Raw genomic sequence first — 12834 nt, 5'->3', positions numbered from 1 at the left:
AAGGATGAGAAGGGCCATTTTGACTTTGGTATGGATGTTGAGAAGTGTTGTTGGGTGAGTGTTGGGATGATCTCTGTGTGGAGTGTTGGTGAGTTGCATTGTTGTTGGGGTTGTGGCGTCTCTGATCTTGGCCTTGGTCTTGTTGATTTCCCCACCCAAAATTTGGGTGGTTTCTCCAACCAGGATTATATGTTTTGGAGTATGGGTCATGGTTCTGCCTAGGTGAATTCCCAATGTAGTTGGCTTGTTCCTGATCACCCTCTGCTTCTTCATTCACTCCTTCTTGGGTTGCTGCTGAAGTGGTGATTGCTGCTACTTGATTTCTCTCCATCTTCTTGGTGAGGTCAGCTAATTGCTTGGTAATCATCTTGTTTTGAGCTAGCAGTGCATCCACATTGTCCAGCTCCATTAATCCTCTAGTATTGCCTCTTTCAGAAGCATAGAAGTAGTCATTCTCTGCTACAGTCTCAATGACATCTATGGCTTCTTCAATGGTCTTCTTCTTGTTCAGAGATCCCCCGAATGAGTGGTCTACTGCCTTCTTTGATTCATACGAAAGGCCTTCATAGAAAATGTGCAACTGCACCCATTCATTGAACATATCTGGCGGGCATCTTCTTGTCAAGTCTTTAAACATCTCCCATGCTTCATATAGAGTCTCACCATCCTGCTGCCTGAATGTTTGTACCTCAGCTCTCAACCTGTTGATCCGTTGAGAAGGATAGAATCTTGCCAAGAACTTGTTCACCACATCTTCCCAGGTTGCTAAAATCTCCTTTGGAAAGGATTCCAGCCATTTAGATGCTTTGTCCTTGAGTGAGAAGGGAAACAGAAGTAGTCTATAGGTGTCAGGATGAACACCATTAGACTTCACAATATCGCATATCCTCAGGAAGGTGGTTAGATGTTAATTGGGGTCTTCTTGGACACTTCCTCCGAATCAACAATTGTTCTGAACAAGGGTGATGAGCTGTGGCTTTAGTTCAAAGTTGTTGGCATGTATAGTTGGCCTTTGGATGCTACTTCCATAGTTTCCTGGGTTTGGGTTGATGTAAGAACCCAGAACTCTTCTTTCTTGTCCAGCCTGATGCGCTGGACCTTCTCTGCCATGGTTGTGAGCCTCTTCTTCATGATGGTTCTCCATATTCTCCTCCATGTCTGGTTCAAAGTACTCTTCCTCTTCCTCATCACCAACTACTCTCTATCCTCTTGCTTCCCTCCTTAATCTAAGGAAGGTCCTCTCAGGTTCAGAATCAAAGGAAGTTGAAGCCCTGCTTCTTCTACCTGTCATACAACCAACAAAGCAAAAGCAAGAGAGATAGATGCAGATAGTAATTTCTACAAAAATGCTATTAGTGTGAGTAATGCAATATATCAAACAGTTAGTGGGTTAGTGGCTGAATTATAAACTAAGAAAATGGGTAGGGGAAAGGGAAGAAAATAGCTAAACAGAAAGTAAATTACTCAAATGAACTTAAATCAAATAAAATAAAAACAAATGCTCAATCTAGTTATCCACCAATTTAATCATTGTTGATACAAAATCAATCCCCGGCAACGGCGCCATAAACTTGATGCACAGAAACTTGTCTCTCAACAAATTTCCTTCGGCAAGTATACCGAATTGTCGTCAAGTAAAAACTCACAGTAGAGTGAGGTCGAATCCCACAGGGATTGATTGGTCAAGAAACTTTAATTGGAAGAATGTTCTAGTTAAGCTAAGTAGAAAGTGAGTTGAGAATTGCAGGAAATTAAATGGCGGGAAAGTAAATAGCAGAAAATAAATGACGGGAAGTAAATTGCAGAATCTTAAATGGGGAAGGGAAGTTTAGCATGGAAGTAAATGGCAATAAGTAAAGAGAATGGGTAAGATCAGAAATGGGGAATTCATTAGGCTTAGGAGATGTTGCATTCTCCGGATCAAGTTCATTTTCATCTCTTCCTCAATCAATGCATTCATTGATCTGCTTGGCAATCTTAAGTGATTGAAATCTAATTCCTTGGTAATTCAATCTCTCAAATCAGATCAATAGCCAATTCCTTGGTCTAATTGCTCATGAGAAGAGATGAAGTGTGGTCACCGATTATACCACATGTATTTCCAAATCAAAGTATTAGGAGAATTATATGTCACTATATCCGCCCAAACCCCAATTCAGTCCAACATGAGAAAACATTTCTAGCATGATCTCTTCATCCCTTTTCCAAGGTTCAGAAGAGATCCAAGTATGAATAGCTTCTTTTCCAAGATAACTACTCAATTGGATGAAGATTGAAAGCTTTCTAGTAAAATCAAGAGAAAAGAAAGAAGAAGGATTATGAAAACTATTATTGATCCATCAAATTACAACAGAGCTCCCTAACCCAATGAAAGAGGTTTAGTTGTTCATAGCTCTGGGAATGGAAAGCAAAGATGGAGAGTACATTCTGAAAATTAAACTAGAAGTGCAGAGAAAGTAAAATACAGAGAGTAATTCTAATCATGCCCAAAAGCTCATTTTTTCTCGTTCAAAGCTCTCCCTATTTATACAACTCTTTTGATCTTCTAGTTGCCTCTTCAAGTCTTGGATATGGGCCTTTGGATCTTGAGTTGAAGCAGTTATCTTCTTCAGTGGGCTCAGCTTTACTTGCAGAGAAAGTGTGAAGTAGGCAGGGACTTTAGCTTAGGGCGTTAGTAGTGTTAGCGTTAAGTGAAAATGTGGGGTTGAGACCGTTAGTGACAATCACCTTTTTCACTAACGTTCCTAACCCAAAGTGGTCCATGTTAACTTAAATGTTAGTGGTACTAACGTGACCACTAACGTTGACCCTTGGACCTTCGCAAACGTTACTGGGGTTTACCTTTTTCAATATCGTTGAGAGTACCCCTTTCTCCCTACGTTAGAGTTCACGTTAGAATAGTTAACGTGGCCTTTAACGTAGGCTTGCCAAATCTTCGAGAGCGTTAGTGACACTTACCTTTGTCACTAACACTTCAGAACGCCCATACTTCCCACGTTAGAGTTCATGTTAACTAGGTTAACGTGACTTCTAACGTGGTATTGATAGCCATCTCCAACGTTAGTGACAAAGGTGAGTGTCACTAACGTTGGCTCATCATCCCTCTTCTCCACGTTAGCTTCCACGTTAATGTAATTAACGTGGCAACTAACGTGGCTCATAGTGGCTCAATCCAACATTAGTGACAAAGGTGAGTGTTACTAACGTTGGTGATTTTTGCTCCCTCCACGTTAGAGTCCACGTTAACTAGTTTAACGTGGCTTTTAACGTAGCCAATATGGGCTTAGTCCAACGTTAGTGACAAAGGTGAGTGTCACTAACGTTGGAGTTCTACTTCTCTTCCACGTTAACTTCCACGTTAACATAGTTAACGTGGCAACTAACGTGGGCTATGATGGCTCACGAAGGCGTTATTGGCAATCACTTTTCTCATTAACGTTGCAAGCTAGCCTTCATTCAATGTTAGTGGTCACGTTAGCTAGACTAACGTGGCTACTAACGGGGTTCTTCCTTGCTTCCTTTATCTTGAAATCAGGCAATAAATTGTATCAAAGCTTTGATCCAAGTTATGAGACATGCATCATTCAATTTGTCCTTTAATTCATGCATAATTCTCATGAAATCATGTAAAATTCACAATGTTTGCTTGAATCAAGATGTAAGTGATTATTTACCCAAAACTTGCTTATTTCCTAAGAAAATGCATGAAACTACCTTAAAACCATAAAGAAAAGGCCAGTGAAACTGGCCAAAATGCCCTGGCATCAAGCAACTTGATGACACAGCACCTGTGCAGCAGAGGTGTTTATATGCACTAAAATTCCTAAAGATTCCATAAAAATTCCGTTTGATCTCGAAAAAGCGCCGTTTCTTCGAGGCTAGGCCGTTACATTACCAAAAATAGAATGCATGAGTGTGTGAAAAAGTGAAGAATGGGTAGTTAGGTTAGCTTTGAATTGTATAGGTTGTTACATAGGTTAGGTGGGAAGCTTAATTAGGTGAATCAAAGATTCAAATTCTAGTCCACTTGACCATATGCATCCTTACCTTGACCGTAGCCCCATTACAACCTATGGGAAATACCTCATGATATTTGTATGCATCCATGAAATAATTTTTGATTGTTAGATGAAAAATAAATCTTGGAAAGCATGATTAGAGGAGAATTGAGTGAATCAACCATGCACTTGAGTGACTAGAGCGGATACACATCCAGTGAGGGTTCGTTTGCTCAATTACATGTTTCCACCCATGATCATCTTTTCTTGCAAGTTTGTAAAGTCTTTCAATAACTCAATTCAATTGTGGGTTTGCTTTGATTGCTATTGATTTAGCCCTCGTACTTCTATATGCTTTCTTGGGAATTAATTTATTTTGACCATGTAGTTGCATGCATTTAGATAGATTGCATTTAGATAGATTACATTTAGAAATGTTGCATTTAGGTAGTTTACATTGAATAAATGTTGATACCCTTTGCTTCTTTCTTGAGTTTAGCATGAGGACATGCTTTGTTTAAGTGTGGGGAGGTTTGATAAACCACAATTTTGTGGTATATCTTGTGCTTATTTTAGTGGATTTTATCACCTTTTCCCATATTTATTCAATGAAATACTACGGTTTTGTAATTCTCCTTAAATTTGTGCTTAAATGTGAAAACATGCTTAAATTGGTGATTTTAATTCACTTTAATTCCATCAGATGCCTTGATGTGTTCGTTGAGTGATTTCAGATTCATATGGCAAATATTGGATAGAAAAAATGAAGGAAAAGCATACAAAGTGGGAGAACTCATGAAGAAAAGAAGGAACGGCAAAGCTGTCAACCCTGACCTCTTCGCACTTAATTAATCATAACATAAGTTACAGAGGTCTAAATGAGACGGTTCTAGTTGTGTTAGAAAGATAACATCCGGGGCTTCAAAATGATATAAAATTAGCCATAGTTTCTGGGCGTTTAAGACATCATGCATACGCGTGCATCACGCATACGCGTGGGTTGCTGCACGTGACAAACTAAAGGCAACTTGTGGCCAGCGATTTCTGAAGTATTTTGGGCCCAATCCAACTTATTTCTGATGCTATTTCATGCAGAATTTAAGCTTGGGCAAAGAGGGAGCACTTAGTTGTAGAATTGGCATCATGTAGCTTAGTTTCTAGAGAGAGAAGCTCCCTCTTCTCTCTAGAATTAGGGTTCTAGGCTAGTTTGCATCTTAGATCTAAGTCCAATTTCTTGATTTCATCTTGTCTCCTCTACAATTTCTTGTTTCTACACTTGAATTCTCTTAGTTTGTGATGTTAATTTTACTTTCATGTCTCTTTTATGCTCATGCACTCATGTTGGATTTGGATCTCCTTTAATGAAATTTGATATTTGATGCCCTTTTATTGTTGATTTGAGTTGTGATTTTACTTTCTTTGCAATTGGTAGTTGGTAGATTTTACTATTTCTTGCACATTTTCCATGCTTTTCTCTTATGCCTTCCAAGTGTTTGACAAAATGCTTGGTTGGATATTAGAGTAGATCTTGAGCATTCTTGGCTTAGGAAGAGTAATTAGGCCATCTTGAGTCATGAAAACCCAACTTATGTTGGTGATCTAGAGTTGTTAGCTAATATTGTTTCCATTGATGCTAATCTTTTGCTAATTCAATTAGTAAGTGATTAGGACTTTTGGATTAAGATTAGCTAGTCTTATTAGACTTTCTTCGAGTATGAGGATAACATGATACATTCCTCCATCGTCGGGGACGACGTAATAAGATAAATTCTTGTTTGACGTTCTCCCTATATGAAGATAACATGATACCTTCTTCCATTTGTCGGAGTTGACTAAATAGGATGAATTAATCATTGCATGACTAGCTTGCCATGAATGTCTCTTTTTGTTAATTGCCTTCTTTAATTGATTGCTTGATCTACTTTTCTTGTCATTTAAATTCTCGACCATTTAATTTCTTGCCTCTTCATCAATCAAACCCCTTGTTCCTTCAAAGTCAATAATCATTCACTTCATTGCAATTACTTGTGAGACGACCCAGAGTTTAAATACTTCGAATAATTCTTATTTGGGGTTTGTTACTTGTGACAACCAAATTTTTGATTAAGGATTGTTGGTTTGTTTAGAAACTATACTTGCAACGAGAATTTATTTGAGAAATTCTAGGCCATCACAACAAATTCTTACATCAAAACTCAAAGCAAAAATCAAAGCGTTGTGAAATATGCGACAATAAAGAAGCATGCAGAGAGAACGACCGTCGAAAGTAAAAAGAGGAAACCAACCTGCAGAAGAGATGATGATAACCGCACAAAAAAAATGGCAAAAATCTGTGCAAAATAAACACTCTCAGTAAATCGCCAGCAAAAGGTGAGGAGAAAGAAAAGGGAAAACTGAAAAAGATTCCTTAGAATTCAAATAGTGAAATGCAAAAAGAGGGAAATGAGGAAATGGCAAAGAGGAAGTTAATGAGCTTTTAAAACCTTTCACGTTCCCAAGAAAAGCGCAACGCGCGCTACAATTAAAAAAGGAAGAGAAATGCTTCGCATTCAAGGAGTCCCAACAGGAGATCGACTCAAAAACAAAATGCTCGAACTCGACTTCCTCAAAGGGTCAAAGTCTAAAGACACGACTTTAAGGGTAAGATCGAGCCCAAGCAGGGGCACTGTTCATACCCTGGGTCGAGCTGTGTGACCTGGGCCGACTTCAGACAAGAACATCCGACCTCTTAAGGTTGGATTGCCACCGACCTCTCCTTAAAGAGCTCGGCCAAATCACTATAAAGGCCCAAGTAGGCCCAAACAGAAGGATACAACCCACTCCAAGGGTGGCTAGCCTAAAAGATAAGATGACTTCACTCAAAGATAAGATAAGATAACTAACTTATCTCAAAGGGAGGTCACCACAAACTACTATAAATACACTGGAGCACCCAGGTATAACTCATACTCTGATTCTACACAAAATACCTGCTTAAAGCCCATGCTAACTTAAGCATTGGAGTCTCTTGCAGGTACCACCACCCTCTGGTGACCAGGGATCAACAGCACTACCAGATCCAAGAAGTCGGACATGACATCTCCGGCCACCATAACAGATCTCATCCGAGATCGACCTTCAGTTTCAGGTAACCCTCGGAACAGGCAGCTAACCCGAATATCGTCTCTCTGATATGCCTCCACACTCTTGGGATATGGTACCCGTCACACTCTTAGGATATAGTATGTGTGATATGGGGGCGTGCGTGAGCATTATGCCACTCCCCATTTATGAAAGATTGAATTTGTCTCCCCTAAAGAGGTCCGGGGCGAGGTTTGTGCTAGCCGACAAGAGTATTGTGTCCGTTGTTGGGATTGCCGAAAATGTCCTAGTTAATATTCAAGAATTGCTCTTTCCAGTTGATTTTCACATATTAAAGACACTTCCCATTTGACTCAAACAAGCAATGATCCATACTCCTTGGAATGCCATTCTTAAAGACAGCACGTTTCAAGCTAGATGCATATTCGGGAGTCTACTCCTTTGAGGCGGATGGCAAGTTAGTCAAGTTCACCTTGGAGGAGTCAAACAAGTCCGTTCTTGAAGCATATTCTATTTTTGGGTGCGACGTAGTTGAAGAGCAAGTCATTGAGGGTGGCAAGGAGCAAAAAGAAGAGGATGTTGCTGAGGAATCAAGTTCAAAGGATGTCACTCAACCCAAAAATGCCAAGGAATTCGAGATCTTCTTCCTTGGTGAAGTTCCCAAGTGACCAATGAAGCCATGCAAGTCCAACTTAGGACTCTAAACCAAAGTGCTTGGTGGGAGACACCTACCATGGTGACATTATTCCAACTCTATCTCTTGTTTATAGTCTTTTGCCTTATTTGACTTTTTGTGATATAATGGATAATTTAGGTTTGATTTGATGAATTTTGAGTTGTTCAAGTTGTATTGCTTATGAACTGTGAATTTGTGCTTATTTGAATGGTTTGGGATTGGTATGTTGATGTGCCAAGGGTAGGAACCTAAGTTTTGAAGAGGAAAAAAATTTTCTGAAACAGGGCATCTGTGTGTCCGCACGAGCTTTGTTTTGCCCTCTGGTCGCAGCACCAGCATAGCCTGTGCGTGTGCGCTGCCAATTTTCCCTACCCTGAGCGAGCGCTCACCTGCGTGCGCCCGCACGCACTCTCTTTCATGTTCCATTTGTGCGGCCGCACAACACAGACGTGTGCGGCTGCACAGACGTGTGCGTCCGCACGCAACTTGATGGCCTCTTTGGTGGCAGCGACGGAACAGCTTGTCCGTGGGCACAACCTCCCCCATTCCCAACTTCTGTGCGTGCGCACGGACCTGTGTGCGCCGCACGCGAGCCTTTGTGCTCAATTAAAATAAAAAACTCTTTCCGTGCAGTCGCACGTCTTTGTGCGTCCGCACGCTCTTTTGCAACCCCTCTGGTCGCAATGATCGCATGTTGTGTGCGTTCGCACCCTTCCAAGTTTTCATCTCTGTGCATCTGCACAGGACGCTTTCTGGGCAATAACAGGGCAACCTGCCCTGTTGAGAGGCAGCCCCCCCTCTTTCCTTTTTCTTCTTCATAGTTGCCCTCTCTCCCTCTTCTCTGCCCAGCCCGCCGGTCCTGGCCGCCACTGTCGGCGACCACTCTCTCCTCTCTCTTCTCTCTTTTCCTTCTTTCTTCTCTTCTCTTTTCTATATCCACCACCGGTGAGTCCCCTCTCCCGGTATCTTTCCTTTTCCGGCGAACTCAACCGCTGTGATTTCACAGTGGCTATAAGAAGTGCCATTGTTTCCCACCTCATTCTTGTCTTCTCAACCTTTATATCTAAGGTTCTTGTTTTTCTTTTTCTCTTTATGTTAATATTTTCTTTGCAAGTGTTTCCATTCCTTTTATATTGCTTAGATTTTATTAGTTATTTTCTTTCTTGTTTCCTTGATTTGAAAAGTGTTGTTGTTTGATTTTTGGGACTGGTTATGAGCATATTTGAGCTTAATTGTGATGAACTTGCATATTGCATACCACAGATTCGATAAAATGCCTCGATGAACACTTTGTTTGACTCATATGACTTGGCCATCATATGTGTTCGATTTATCTCTTGTTAGGCATATTGTATGAATTGTGCAACTTCTATTATGACTTTTGATGGTTGTTAAGTAAATTCACCGATGCATTTCCTTATTTGTTCATGTGCAATTCTTGGTTGCAAATGCATTGTGTGGTATGAATTCATTTGTCATTGTTCATCAAAATTTTTGATTCGGTAATCACTATACAATGGCTCAACCTTAGTTGATGTCTCAATCAAACATCTTTTGCACTGAAATTAAGACCATTGTATGTGTGATTACCACTTCTTGAGAATGAACAATTGCTAATTGAAGAACTGAAGATTGATGGTTTAGAAGTTATAGTAAATTCTCGTTGCGAGTATAGTTACTAAACCAAGCAATCAACCTTTCTTACAAACGTTTTGGTTGTCACAAGTAACAAACCCCTTTAAAATTAATAACCGAAGTATTTAAACCTCGGGTCGTCTTCTCAAGGAATTGCAGGGAAGTATGTTCTTATTATTGGTTATGAATCTTGTAAATTGGGGGTTTTGAAGAAAATATCTAAATTAAATTAAAAGCATCAATATAAATAAAGCAAAGCAATCTTAAATCTGAAATACCTCAAATAATATTAATTAAGAAAATCATAACATGAATGTAGCATAAGCCAAATTGAAAACATAAATAATAATTAATAAAAATAGAAAATAAACAAGAGGAACATTGAACCTGTGATGAAAAAGAAATAATCCTAAATCCTAAAACTAAATCCTAAGAGAGAGGAGAGAGCCTCTCTCTCTAAAAACTATATCTAAAACTAAAATTATGAATTATGAGCTTATCATCATGAATGAATGGATTTTCCCACTTTATAGCCTCTAATCTGTATTTTCTGGGCCGCAAACTGGGTCAAAAACAGCCCAGAAATCGCTGGAGAAGAAATCTGCCACGCTGATTTTCGCCACTGCGATACGTCCACGTGGAGCACGCGTTCGCGTCGCATAGGGTCAGGGCAACTATGGCATATTATATATCAAATCGAAGCCCCGGACGTTAGCATTCCAACGCAACTGGAACCGCGTCATTTGGACTTCTGTAGCTAAAGTTATAGCCATTTGAGTGCGAAGAGGTCAGGCTGGACAGCTTAGCAATTTCTCCAACTTCTTGTATTCCTTCCACTTTTGCATGCTTCCTTTCCATCCTCTGAGCCATTCCTGCCCTGTAATGTAACGACCCAATTTTCAATATGTCTAGATCATACCAGAAACTGAGCGCTACCAATTTGTCTTCCTAATTATTATCTATTATTTATCATATGAGCCTGATTCGTTGTTAAAAGCGTAGTTAATTTGCGAGGTGTATTTCTTTTATTTTTTTTGAAAACGTTTGGATTACATGTATAAATAGATAAAACAGTTATAAACAACCACACATAAATACATCACAAGTAGTTGACAACATTCGGTGATTCAGCCTTTATTAGAATATAGACTGTTAGTTAGAACACCCCTAGATATAGCTAAACAACCACACATAAATACATATATACATACAACATCCCAGGTCCTAACCTGTTCAAGAGGTCCCTAAGCTGGCCCCTAGGCTAGCCTAGACTCTATACTCACCTAGTCCCTCTAAACTACTAAAGCGAAGGAAAGTACGTTCTAGGTCTTCAAAACTCAATTCAGGTGGAACGTCATCAAAAGATAGAATATCATCTGCTACTCCTCTGGTACCTCATGAAGTAGCCACACAATAGGAATCTCGTACTCAGGATTTAGGTTAAAGTGCGCATACGAACGGGGTGCAGATGTTGGCTGGTCTCACAGTATATACATATAATCAGAGAACGATATTCACCCTAGACTCAGGACTATCTAGAGCAGAATCCTCTTCTTGCGAACGGTCATCAACGAACTGTGGTAAGGTACTCTTACTTCCATCTGAAGGGGGAAGGGAGAGAGAAGGGGTAAGAACTGGGGAGTTCTTAGTAGGGTCGGGGTTATTAGTTACGTTCATTAATTCTATGTTGTTTAGCAGACTATTAGCAGAATACAAAGAAGCAGTAATTAGAAAACACAGATAAGTAGAGAAGATAGAGAAAACAGATAGCAGAACACAAACAGAAGAATACAAGAAAATAACACAAGTGCAGAGAATGGAATACAAACAAGGAAAGCATACATTCATACCACAATCATAACAAAGGAAATGCGCAACCAAGTATGATGCATGTCTAGCCCTAGCGCAGGTAATGAGCTCATCTATCGATTTCTACCCGCTCCCGACGTAACCCGAAGCAGCTAAAACGGGTATGGTTTTCCAGTCAGCATAGGTACAGTTCTCACTAACCGACGTATGCGTCATATCCTCTGTAAGCAAACTCTGCCTTACAGGTGGCGGCATTCCAGCCGTGTATGAAATCATATTTTCTGTAAGAAATCCTTGCCTTACAGGTGCGGCATTCTAGCCGTGTATGAATTAATATCCTCTATAAGTGATCCCAGGTTATCAGTTGCAGGTACAACTCTCAATAGCTGTGTAACACTGGAAAACGTTCTGTGGTCGTACCACTATCTATCTGACTGCCTTCACGCAGCAAATCATTACATAATCATTCTCATTATCATCATTCATCATCATTCTCATTATTCATCATCATTTTCACATTCTTATCCAGTACCTCTTTCTTTCTCTGTTCAGTCATACTGTACAAACTTTACATCTTTCACTTTTACAATATCCTGGCTCAAACCATTTCTCTTTATCATATTATTCTTTTCTCTTTGTATCTCTTTACTTTACTCTGGTTACTCTGTGCTCTGTGTTACTTTATTGTGCTCTGATTTCTCTATTTAACATGTGTATTTAAAGCTTATGTAAATTTCGGTATGAATAGTTAGCCTATCCTAGGTATAGGTTCATTAAGTCTATACTGAAACAATTTAACTTTTTATATAACACCTAACCCTAGTTGCAACTCAAGTACTAACTAAATTGCCCTAGTTCGTTCACTAGTCTCTGTCTATTTTTTCTGTCATTAAAATTTTACAGACTTTTTCTTTGGTTTTTATCTTTTCTTTAACTTTTTATCTTTTATTTATCTTTGCCTCACTAACATGTTATTACCACTCCCTAAATATTTTATGAAGGTAATTATGAGATTCTGCACTTAAAGTTGTCTTTCTAAAGCTTTTACAAAAAACTGTCTTTTTCGCATTATTTTATTATTTTTATTAAAATATTATTTTTAATTAAATATTATTATTTAATATTTTATTATTATTTATTATTTTAATACTAAATTTTCGAAAATTAACTTACCTTTTACTTTTAACCTTTAAAATTCACTTTTTACCACCCGTAACTTTTAATATTTCTACTTTTACCACCCTAACTTCCAGAAATTATCATATAACCCCTTAAACACCAAAAATTTTACTTCCTTGCCCTTTCTAAGATCTAAAAGGTGTTCTTCAATGTTCTTCACCACACTCAAAGTGTTCTTCGTGTTCTTCGTATATTCTTCAAATTCTTTCTCTGTTTTTACCCGTTTTTTAATCTTTTCCGCAACCGATTTTTACCAAAATTCAAAATAAATTTCCAGCCACTAAAACCCCATCTTTTCTACATGATTTTAACACAAATTGAACCTCAATTTAAGCTTTAGGGTTTTGTTTTCCAGCAGCCACAAGAACACACATTCATAGCTTGAATTTCATCAAATTTCATCAAATTTTCACTAAAATTTCAACAAGAATTACTCGTACCAAAAATCAATTTCAA

At 38.9% G+C, this 12834-nt stretch overlaps 1 non-coding gene across 1 annotated transcript; it reads left to right on the top strand.

Annotated features, from left to right (window-relative positions):
* Positions 1-596: 596 nt before the first annotated feature.
* LOC148553449 (small nucleolar RNA R71) lies at positions 597-703 on the top strand. Its single transcript, XR_015893740.1, has one exon. It is a non-coding gene; the product is annotated as a small nucleolar RNA R71 (small nucleolar RNA).
* The last annotated feature ends 12131 nt before the right edge of the window (positions 704-12834 follow it).

This window comes from Arachis ipaensis, chromosome B7, assembly GCF_059453495.1.
Source record: "Arachis ipaensis isolate K30076 ecotype BB chromosome B7, ASM5945349v1, whole genome shotgun sequence".
Taxonomy (NCBI): domain Eukaryota; kingdom Viridiplantae; phylum Streptophyta; class Magnoliopsida; order Fabales; family Fabaceae; genus Arachis; species Arachis ipaensis.
The sequence above is the reverse complement of the archived record's forward strand: the minus strand, read 5'-3'. Positions and strand labels throughout refer to the sequence as shown.